Source organism: Chaetodon trifascialis, chromosome 8 (assembly GCF_039877785.1).
Source record: "Chaetodon trifascialis isolate fChaTrf1 chromosome 8, fChaTrf1.hap1, whole genome shotgun sequence".
Lineage (NCBI taxonomy): Eukaryota > Metazoa > Chordata > Actinopteri > Chaetodontiformes > Chaetodontidae > Chaetodon > Chaetodon trifascialis.
The window spans coordinates 16,687,935-16,698,927 of NC_092063.1; the positions used below are offsets into that span (position 1 = coordinate 16,687,935).

The 10,993-nt window shown below is 42.0% G+C and overlaps 1 protein-coding gene across 1 annotated transcript in view; it reads right to left on the minus strand.

The window, feature by feature from the left end:
* LOC139335668 (forkhead box protein J3-like) overlaps positions 1-6,837 on the minus strand; it is a 60,979-nt gene extending 54,142 nt beyond the window's left edge. The window contains exon 1 of the mRNA XM_070969387.1: positions 6,581-6,837. The gene's annotated coding sequence lies outside the window, so the exon portion shown is untranslated. The remainder of the gene's footprint in view (positions 1-6,580) is intronic.
* Between the last annotated feature and the right edge of the window lie 4,156 nt (positions 6,838-10,993).

Sequence of the window (10,993 nt, forward strand, 5' to 3'; positions counted from 1 at the left end):
AGGAACAGCTGACTTCATGTTCTGTTGTAATTGCAGGGCTGTGGTCTATCAGAAATTCTGTCATTGTAATCAATTGCATGTCTGTCCATTCTGGGCATGGCACCCTTCCTCCGTGGCCCCCTACTTCAATTGAGAGTCTAAGGATATAGGGTGTACAGATTGTAAAGCCCCTTGATGCATATTGTAATTTGAGATTTTGGGCTACAAATCTACTTCGAAAAAATGTTGGGACACTGTATAAAACAAAAATGAAACAGAAAATGATAACTTGTTAATCCTTATTGACATACACTCGATTGAAGACTGTACAAAGACGATCTATTTAATATTTGACCTCATCAAATTCATACATGATTGAAACATGTTGGGACAGGAGCAGCCTGGGAGCAGACTGGGAAAGTTGTGGAATGCCCCAAAAACACCTGTGTGGAACATTCCACAGGTAAACAGGTTCATTGGTAACAGGTGAGAGTATCATGATTGGGTATGAAAGGGGTTATGATTGGATGAAGGATATTACTATATGAGCTCAGGAATACTTGTTTGCTTGCATGATTACATTCTGTTTTTATTTCCGTTTTACACAGCATACCAACTTTTTTGGTATCAGGGTGAATCAGTAAAATTTGACTGACTCGTGGTAATCATGTCATTTCAGTGACCACTTTGTCTAAATGATGATCTAAACAGCTGATTATTGATATGACCTGAGGTAATTACAATGACCTGTTGACCTTGCAACGCTGTCGTGGCCTGGATAATTACAGAAGCAGATTTTAGGGCTTCTAGCTGAAGCAAATGAAAGCTACTGCCAAGCTATCTTCGAGCAAGGCAGTTCACCCACAGCCTCTCCAGCAAAGTGCTCATGATCAAGAGGATGAAGACAGCTCCCAGGCATCACTCCATACAACTGAAGAGAGTGGGTGTTGGCGTTTGCCAAAAGCATAGTCTCAGTACATTTTTCCTTGTGTAAATAGATCTTTCCAAGGTTAAAGACTTCTTCTGTATAACGGCAGCAGGATGAAAAGGTGAGCCTATAGCCGTCTGTTTAAAGAGATCGACACTGTGGCAAAGACAGACAAACATTTTCCACACAGCATGTCAGCACGCACTTCTGAGCTGCAGAAAAAAGCCTTCTCAGTGATACATGGTGACGTTAATCATGCCAGGTTTTTCAATGAACTGAACTACGCGGACGCTGCACATACAACAGCACGCTGGGATTGTGTTTGGATTCTAAATGCATTACATTTCTCAAAAATGTAAATATACTGTATATCGAAAAAGCCCTCTGTGTTATGTTACCAAAATGATCTGCTTAACCAAACACGTTTTCGTCATAATTTGGGAAAAGTTCAGTATCTTATCTCCATCTTGTTTTAATTGGGTAGCAAATCATTCTTGGCAGACTCTGGGATGAAAGATTGGCTGCACAACATTACTTATGAAATGTCACAAAAAGAATATATTACAAGTCATAATGAATATGTAGAGAGACAACATCAAATCTTGCCAGCCATGACGGATTCATACTCTGGTGTAAGAATCAAAAATGTACTTTATTTATTAATTCCTAATTTTATTTCGTATTTGTGAATGGCACTACTTTTTTCAGATGATTTAAGTTGTATCATGCAGTGCATATGACTCATATTTACAGTTCTGTAGACGCTTTCAATTAAAGTAGCCATAAACAGTATATTGTTATGTCAAAGTTATGTAGTATTGTTGTGTTGCTTGAGACATTAAACAGAAAAGCGCACACAGCGTTGCTTTGCGTTGATGAGGTCCAGGGAACACACTGTACAATCATTGGTCAGCCATATTGTAATGTCATAACTATGCAGTGTTTTTGTTGCTTAAGACATACAAAGAAAGCTGCTTTTGCATTAATGAGGGACCAGATGTGCAGTGACCATCCCACACAATATACTGTATGTGTGTGTTATACTGTCTTCCTGCACTTACAGGAATAAATAGTGGAAATTAAACGTCTTAATGTGTGTTCAGATCTATAATAAGATTGTTAGTCAGAGTGAAGTGCTTTCAGATCTTTACCCTCTGTGACTTTAAATTACTTTTGTTAACATATATTGTCAATAAAGGCCAATATAATAATGCTAGTTCAGAGCAGGTATAAAAATTAATCGGCTGGCATAGTTTGTAATATATCTTCTTGGTTCTAATTAATCAGTCAAACCAATTAACTGGTCCTCTATTTACTAGTCCAGTTTTGCCAAAAGGAAGGGGTGTTTGTCTCAGTGGCACTGCTGACAGAAGGGATGTGAGACACTCCAAGTTCATGTCTGATGTATGGTCACTGGGTTAGATCAGGGCCCAGGGTCCTCACACTTCCACACCGCCGTGCTGCTGTTTCACAGACGTGGGAGGACAGTTAGGTGCACACATGGGTGAATCCACTGTGGCAAAGTCAGCTGGTGTGATAAACATGACTAGTGACAAACAGGCTGCTTCTATCACTTAGAACGCAGACTGTGAAGTTAGCAAACATGACATTTGTCATGTTGAAGTCCAGACATTGAGAGGTGACAGCACTGCCAGTTCACGACGTGATTGAAAAACTCAACTGAGAAGGCCACAGCTACCTGTGCACGAACAAGATTATGAGCCATTTAATGGGCAAGGCTGCTCGCTTCCGTTTATCCGAGAAGAGGTTCTTATATGTTGTCCCTGACTCCCTCAAGAATGAAGCCCTGAAAGGAGTTCACAACCATGCTGAACATCTGGTCAAACCTCAACAGAGATGAAGCAGACTACGCACAGCCACGTCAGCCACAGTCTGACCTGAAGACAGAGCTCAGCTGGAGAGCATTACGTCAGCTGGGCCACTAAAGCTGCTATGTTTTGACTTCAAGGCTCAAGCGAAAGGTCAATCACAGTCTTGGTGATAACACACCAATTTATGAGAATGGCTCAGGCGTTTCCCTGTAAAGACCAGTCAGCTATGCAAGCAGCAAGCTTCTTTCAGACCAATACTTCTGTGTCTTCGCATTCCCAGAAAGGATCCACAGGGACCAAGGAGAAAACTTGGAGAGCCAGCCAATAGGTGAGCTGCTCAGGGTCCCAGGCGTACATTTACCACACACAACCCCCTACTATCTGATGAGATTCAATCAGACCGCCTCTCTCTCTCACCTGTAACTGTAAGAGAGGGACAGAGCTCCTTGACTGACCTGGAGTCTGCGGAACCTGAAAGGAGAACCACAGAATGGATTACACAACTGTCTGCACCTGGTCTGTCACAAGCGGATGTTCCCGACATAATAAGTGCGACCTCTGCCCCTGAGGACTACTCGACCATACCTGAAGACCAGACGACACATCAGCCTGTGACCTGTGACTCTAGACCTGCCCCTCGACACCATGACACAGACAGGCAACACAAAACACACTGTGGAGACTGTTGATCAGACCTGAGCCACACACTCTGGTCATTACAATGCAGATGAGATTTGGTCGCCTAGTTGAACCAGTAAATTGGCTGATACAAACCATGTCCGGGCAGGACAAGTGTTAAAGCGCTTTACAAGTCAATGTTCCAGGCTTTTGCTGATTAAATCTTTAGTCAGATAACCCATCCCTTTATGGGTCTAGTAGTGTTGTGTAATGCTGTAATTTTATTTCAGTTTTTTTTTTTCATTTTCTTCTCTTTCTGTCTTACACTATGTGTTGGGGTCTTGTGAGGTGTGTGAGACAGCTTATGACAGTCACTGGACTGGAAGGTAAGTGCTCTTCTCATACTACTTCATCCCAAATCTGGGATGGATGTTACAGAGTAAAAAATGAATTCCTTAAGTTTGTTCAGTATGTGTGAATTTCATCTCATTGAGGAGCCTCAGCTATTTTTATTCACCAGTTTGCTACGGCAATCCAGTCACTGCACATCTCTCCTACCCTTCACGTACCTGTCGAGTTTCCCCCCCCCCCACACACACACTGATTTGCATTGATGAGGGTGGTGTAACACTGCTGCCACTGCTTTCGTGGATAAGCTAAACATTTAAGTTGCATCCCTCAATGCATTTATCCTACTGATAATATAATGTTTTTGTTAATGTGTTACTATTATTTTGACCACTAATTTTAGTTGTGCAGAAGCACCGTTCCTGGCATGCCAGGCCACCTTGTATCATGTGACTCACGTAGCCCTGTGGAGATTTTTTACATCCATTTCCTTGTGTAAACTCTGCTATTTTGTACATGTAGGTCCAGATGTGCAGTGGCTGACCTGGACACAGCATGTGTGTGTGCTATATTGTCTCCCTGCAGATATGTTCTCTGTGGTAATTGCAATTATGGTGTTGCCTCCTGTGTTTAGTGGCTTAACTTCATGCACCATTTTACTTAGCCTACCGGAACGCGCTGTTTTTACATTTTCTATATTTTGATGGCTTGAATCAACTCTTTCTGAGAAACAGAGAGTCAACCTTTTGTTATACTGACGTAAGAAAAAAAACCTCCTCCAGTTAAAAGCTCTCAGCTAATGATTTTCTGATATAGGGAACACTGTACACTCACTTGCTCAGCCATATTGTAATGTCACAGCCATGCAGTGTTGTTGTGTTACTTAAGACGTTGTAAAGAAAAGCTGCTTTTGCATTAATGAGGGTCCAGATGTGCAGTGTCCATCCTACACAATTTGCTCTATGTGTGTGCTATATTGTCTTTCTGCAGAAAGAGGAATAAATGGAGGAAATCAGTGCTCTGAGTCTTTCTCATCTATGCCCAACTAACATCCGTCACACCGGCATATGGAGTTCATCTTTATCAAAGAAACTCAAATGCATGCAGTGTATCCACAAATAGCCCTTAATTCAACTTTCAAAAAGTCATTACTACAGTCGTTTCTTAGCCTCGCATTTGCTGACATTGACGATAATTACGACGACCTTTCCGATGCTAAAACACAAATCAGTAAAACATTATGAGGGTTCCTTCTCTTCACGTTTCATGCGATTCTGCATAACGTTTTAATGAGGCATTTAGGGGTCTATGAGTGATCTACTGAGAAAGTCTACAATGGCAATCAGCAGTGAGTGTGGCAGCTGTTCAGCAATTAAAAAGCCAAATTACCCTCAATCAACACCATTTACAAGCGCAAGTAAATCTCAGAGCAAATAATGATGAGAGAAATCTGTTCAGACAGCTCTCATCTTGATAGGAATTAGAGGCGCATCCAAATCAGGAGCAGGGTATTCTCTCAAATGCTTTCTCAGTCTGTTGCCCACAAAAACACACACACACACACACACACACACACACACACACACACACACACACACACACACACACACACACACACACACACACACACACACACACACACACACACACACACACCGCCCCTTGTCTGTGTGTTTTTGGAGAGATGAAATTGTATAGCATTGGCTCTCCACACTGTAGCATGATTAAAAATAACAACTCTTTCTACAGAATGAGATGGTCACCATTGATGGTGAGGTTTGGGTTCCTTTATGGAAAGAGACCTCACTGATCATTTGCATTTAAGGCAGCCTATGGAGTAGAAATCCACAGAGGGTGAGCGTAACTGCACCTTCAACAAACTCAGCTTAGTGGAAAACAGTGAATAAAAGTGACCTGCGTGCACTGAGGTGCAGTTATAGCACAGCATCTTCCGTCTGCATCAGCTAACAACTGTTAAGATGCTTCACCCATCTCAGCACACGTTTAAGTCAATTCTGTAAATCACATCAACTTCCAACAAACACCAGTTTGCACAGAAAACGGCCCTCCTTTTAAAAGTGTGCAGACTGATAACATGATGCATGCAGGAATAAGTACATGCATGCAGACACACTGTGCATCCACACAGCACAAACACAGGAATACTGTAAAATAAACTATACACACATGCACACATAACGAAAAAGAAATCAGCCATGAGCACCGATGAATACATGTGTCAATGACGCCTTGGCGTGTATTCACACACAGACACATAAACCTATAATGAAATATACATTTGCTGTCAAACAAAGTTAGTTAAATCCAATGAACTGCCTGAAGCTGTCCCTCTTGTTAACGCGTTGTCTTACAAGAGTCACCTACATGAAAAACGTGCTTTAAACTCGCTATCTGATTCACCTCATGAAAGCATCTTCTGGCTGTCCACACAGGGACACATCCCTGCGGGCTCCGTCCTCCCGGAGCTGGGACTGACTGGCGCTATCACTTCCAAAGCGCTCGCAGCTCTGCACGGCGCTGTCTCTGTCCAACACGACTCACCAGTCGGGTAATTGTTTTATTAAACACCACTTTGTTTTCCAACCCGCTGACCGTCAGCCCAGCTGTCTGAACGCTACCATTAGACTATAACCGTAAACTTGACATAAGTTGACTTTGTGTGACAGACGCCCGGGATAAAGACAAATGCCTCGGCGTCTGCATGCGTGCACACTGTGACAGGCAGCGAACTTGTCATAGCCTGCCATTAAGTACAAGCGCTGGCTTCAGCGAACACTTCTCTCCCGAGTGAAGCGCTATTTGCCACAAACCTTCATGACTGACATTCAAGAATTCTTCTGCACGGACTACTCACCGTCGTAGGTGAATGGGAACCGGCTCAGTTTTCCCCTGGACTCCGCTTCAGAAGCTCCAGACGCCTGCTCTGCACTTGAAAAATTCCCCTCGAAGACAAAAGCTCCAGCGGTGTCTTGACGCTGTCAGCCGGGCTGCCGCGCGGTGCCCTGCAGGCGTCAAACTGACCGCTGCTGTGGTCAGTCGACAGTCATGACAGGCGGACTCGACCCGCTATTCGCGTTTGCGGTCAGCAGCACGAAGATCCCGGGTCTCTGTGCTCCGCTCGGCTGCTAAACCACCGGAACTACTTCCAACGCCAGCCGGAGCACGTTGAAGATAAATTCATGCACCACAATAGGAGAAATGAAATCACAGACATTTAACTAGTTCCCAATTTCCTTATTAATGAGATTCTACGAGGACATCACAAAGGCTTACCATAATTATGCCTGGCAATAATAATAATAATAATAATAATAATAATAATAATAATAATAATAATAATAATAATAATAATAATAATAATAATAATACGTCATTATCAGCATTACTATTATGTTAGGTTATGTATTTGTTAAGTAATCCTGTCTAATCATCATCATCATCTGATGGACCCTAATAATAATTATTATAATGACAAATCATTAAAACATGTCAGTGATATTGACTGTTCTGCTAAAGACTAAAAACAACAGAAAACACGGTCAGTGTTGTGTATAGACATACAAAAACGCAAATTATTGTATGGTTACATTTATATTTTTAGTGTAACAGATCATTTGCTGCAAAATAGTTGCATTCAGTGGCACGCGCTGCTCCGCTCGGGTCTGTTACACCAACGGACTGAGGTGCTGGTGGTGTGCGTCTTATCTGTCATGGTTGAGGTGCTCCACAGTGAGGCTGCATGCCTGTAATTTGTTGATTAAATGCAGAGAGAAGCTTGATGCGCAGTACAGCGCACCCACCTGGACAGGACATCAGTCAGAGCACCCTGTTGATGCTGAGGAGTGCTGCGATTTAGTCCGGCGTTTTGACCTCGTAAAGTTTACACATTGTCAAGAATATATATTCAGTGTTAGGTCTCACATTAGACTACTGTCTGTGCAGGACTGCGTCTGCCGGTGTGTCAGTTACTTGGGCAGAGTTTTCCTTCACTTTGCAAATGATTGCCTAAAAATTTGGATTTAAAGCCCTTAAGACATAAACAATGAGCATGAGTTGTGTTTTGCTATTCATGCAACACACAAACTGTTCCCCTGGGATACAAACGTGCAAGCAACGTGAAGTTATGTCAGTGTATGTTTTGTTTTGTATGTTTTTGTGCAGATTTTGGTTCTAAATTCAAATTCTGAGTGACATTTGGATCTACAAGTCTCACACAGATTTTCCCCTCAGTGCTGGATGTACCCTCCACATCCCTGACTACGATATCAAGCACCAAACAGACATACATGTACAACTCAGCTCTGAGAATTAATTGCACAGAGAAGATGAGACAGAGCACAACACAACTCAGAATGCAGGGCCATCGTTGTTTAAAAATTCCTCTTCTCGTCTTCTGCCTTGAGCTGCCTTGTTGTCGAACAACGCCGTGCACATAAACTTGCCTTGCCTTGAAAAACTGCTTGAGATTGTTTTGATGCTGATAAGAGGAGCAAATGGAAGGAAGTGGAAAACATCCAGGCTTTGTGCGGCATGGTGCACTTGTATCTGGGTTTGAATTAAAGCTCTCCTCCACTCAGAACCACTGTGTACTTCACTTAGACGTCTGACCTTCAGTGTGTAGAGTGATGTATGTGCGGAGTTTGATAATAGAAGGCTGTTTTCACATTTACCAGCTGAAGGAGAGAAGTTTCTCTGTGCTCACATTAAATCTGAGTTTATAACAGGCATGCTTTGTGACATCAAAACTAGTCTGGAACCAGCAATTGTGGTCCAGTATGCAACTTACACAAGTGCGATGTGGAAACTTGAAACCCTCCATTGCACATACCGAGGATGGAGTGTGTTGTGAAGTGAGAGACATCTTTTCCAAAGGTTGAAGTTTTGAAAGGAAAAACATTTGCATATCTATATGCATTGTGGATTTTTCAATGAGGGAGATGGATCAGATGTAATTATAAGAGTTTTTAATGAGGTTATTGAACTCTTTTGTGGAAAAATCTTAACCTACATGAAATGATTTATAATTCAAAGCAGGGAATCTTTACATATCTTGATTTTTTAACTTCCTCAATATGCTATTGTTCATCAGTCGGAACGACCACAAGCAAATTTCTGATCAGTTTTCTATTAATATCATTTCTCTCTTAATCTTTTAACACCCCTACATTAAACCAGACAAATGAATTGTGTGTTTTTGTCTTGATCGCAGATTTAGAGACAACTCAGTGCTGCACTCATCTGGATGGCGGTGGTGCTTGCAATGGTTACTGAAATATCATAGTGATCTTTATTTTATAGCCACACAATTTGAGTGTGTTTAAAGCAACAATATAATGTGCTGGAATTTCTACTTCTTCATGAATTACATACTTCAAAAGAAATTGCAGGCTGTAATGCTGAAAAACTGCTCTAAACAATAATAACAACACAGGATTATGTCCAAGGAATACAAAAAGCAGATGAATAAATGTGGAATTTTTAAATTTCCTCTGAATCAACTGTTGTAATCTGGGAGTCCACCACTAGAGGGCCCTCCAACCTAACACAATGTTGCCGTAGTTTTGCAAAAAAAACCAAAAAACACAGAGGGTTTTTTTTTTTTTTTTTTTTAATTTAAGGGAGAACTTACTGTTTCACATTGATCCAATCACATGTCCTGAAACACTGTAAATTGTGAATAGCGAACTGAAAACACTGCTGGTCTTTTTCAGTCATTAAATGACTTCTGATATGTTTCATCCCTGTTTAACGCGACAGTGGTACATCATAATTTCATAGTCAATAACGATTAAAAGTTTATTCATGAGAACAGAATATTGACAACGATTATCTTTTGGGTGCTCTCTCTCTCTAAACATTAATAGTCTTACTTTCTGATGCAGGGAACCATGTGATACACAGTATTTTGCTGTGCTGCTTGTAAAGTCCAGCAGTTCCGCAGTTCGTGGTTTATGTTTCTATTCTGTGAACATGACGAATAATAAGAGAGGCTGGTCTTGCAGCGGAAAAGGGGGTCTGTCTGGAGCGGACTGCGCGACGTTCATCATGAGGAATGCGTCGTCTTGGGCGCCTTCCTCCTTCGTTGTGATGAAGATTGGGCAGTACGGCTGGCTGTGCCCGGTTTGATCCTGTTGGCTCACCGATGTTGCAGTGCGCACGATCAGGGGTGTGCGAAACAAGGCGGACAATAAGCATAAGAACTGCCTGTTATAATTCTTAAGGCAAAGATTCAAGTTTTCCCTTTTTGAACTCTAGGTTTGAGGCTACATGCATATCTTAAAGTTAGGACGGTACAGGTAATGTCTCGAGGTTATATTTTTAATGACAAACAACAAATTACAGACTCGAAAAAAGTAAGTAACAATTATTGCATATGTGGTAATATTTGTATTTGGCTAATATAAATACATAGAACGTTTTGAAATGATGTGAACTTTATCTACGTTAATAAGATACGAATAGTGTTTTGTTGCGTCACATAACCAGACACGTTCAACATAATTTTGTGTCTGATGTTTGAAGTGGGCAGAGCATGATCAGGCCTCGCGAGAACACGCCGAGAGAGATCAGAGGTGAGTATGCGCAGTTGCACCCGATTGTAAAGGTTTACTTAATGTTTGCTTGAAGAATTTGCATTATATTAACGTGTGTGGTCTTTAACGGTGTAGTTGATGAAGAGCTCTATGATTTACAGCGTTTGTTTGTTTGTTTGTTTGTTTGTTTGTTTGTTTGTTTTAACAGATTTACAACTACGACCATCAGCTGAGGACTGATGTCCAGTAGTCGAGTTAAGTTTCTGTACGGAAACTTCGGCAAGGCATGAAATCGAATAAATTGAAGGGGTACAGTTTAATTACAGCCATCTGTACGCAACTATAGCCTATTGTTGTTGTTGTTGGTAGCACAGTGGAACAGGTGGTAACACTGTCGCCTCACAGCTAGAAGGTCCTGGTTCGAATCCCGCTGTGGGCGTTGGTGGAGTGTCCTCCATCCTTGCCTTCAGTGCCTGCCTCGCGAGGAAGGGGGCCTTTCTGTGTGGAGTTTGCATGTTCTCCCCGTGGTCCAGGGAACTTGGTCCCCGGGCGCCGGTCGACTGGCAGCCCACCGTTCCTGGTCTGCCGCGGAGGAAGGACGACTAGGGTGGATTAAAAGCTGAGAACGAATTTCACAAAATACATGGCGTGTGCAGTCCGCCCCCCCAACTCCGCATGTTGTGTATGTAATTGTGACTAATAGAGGATTTCTTCTTATTATTATTATTTCTTCT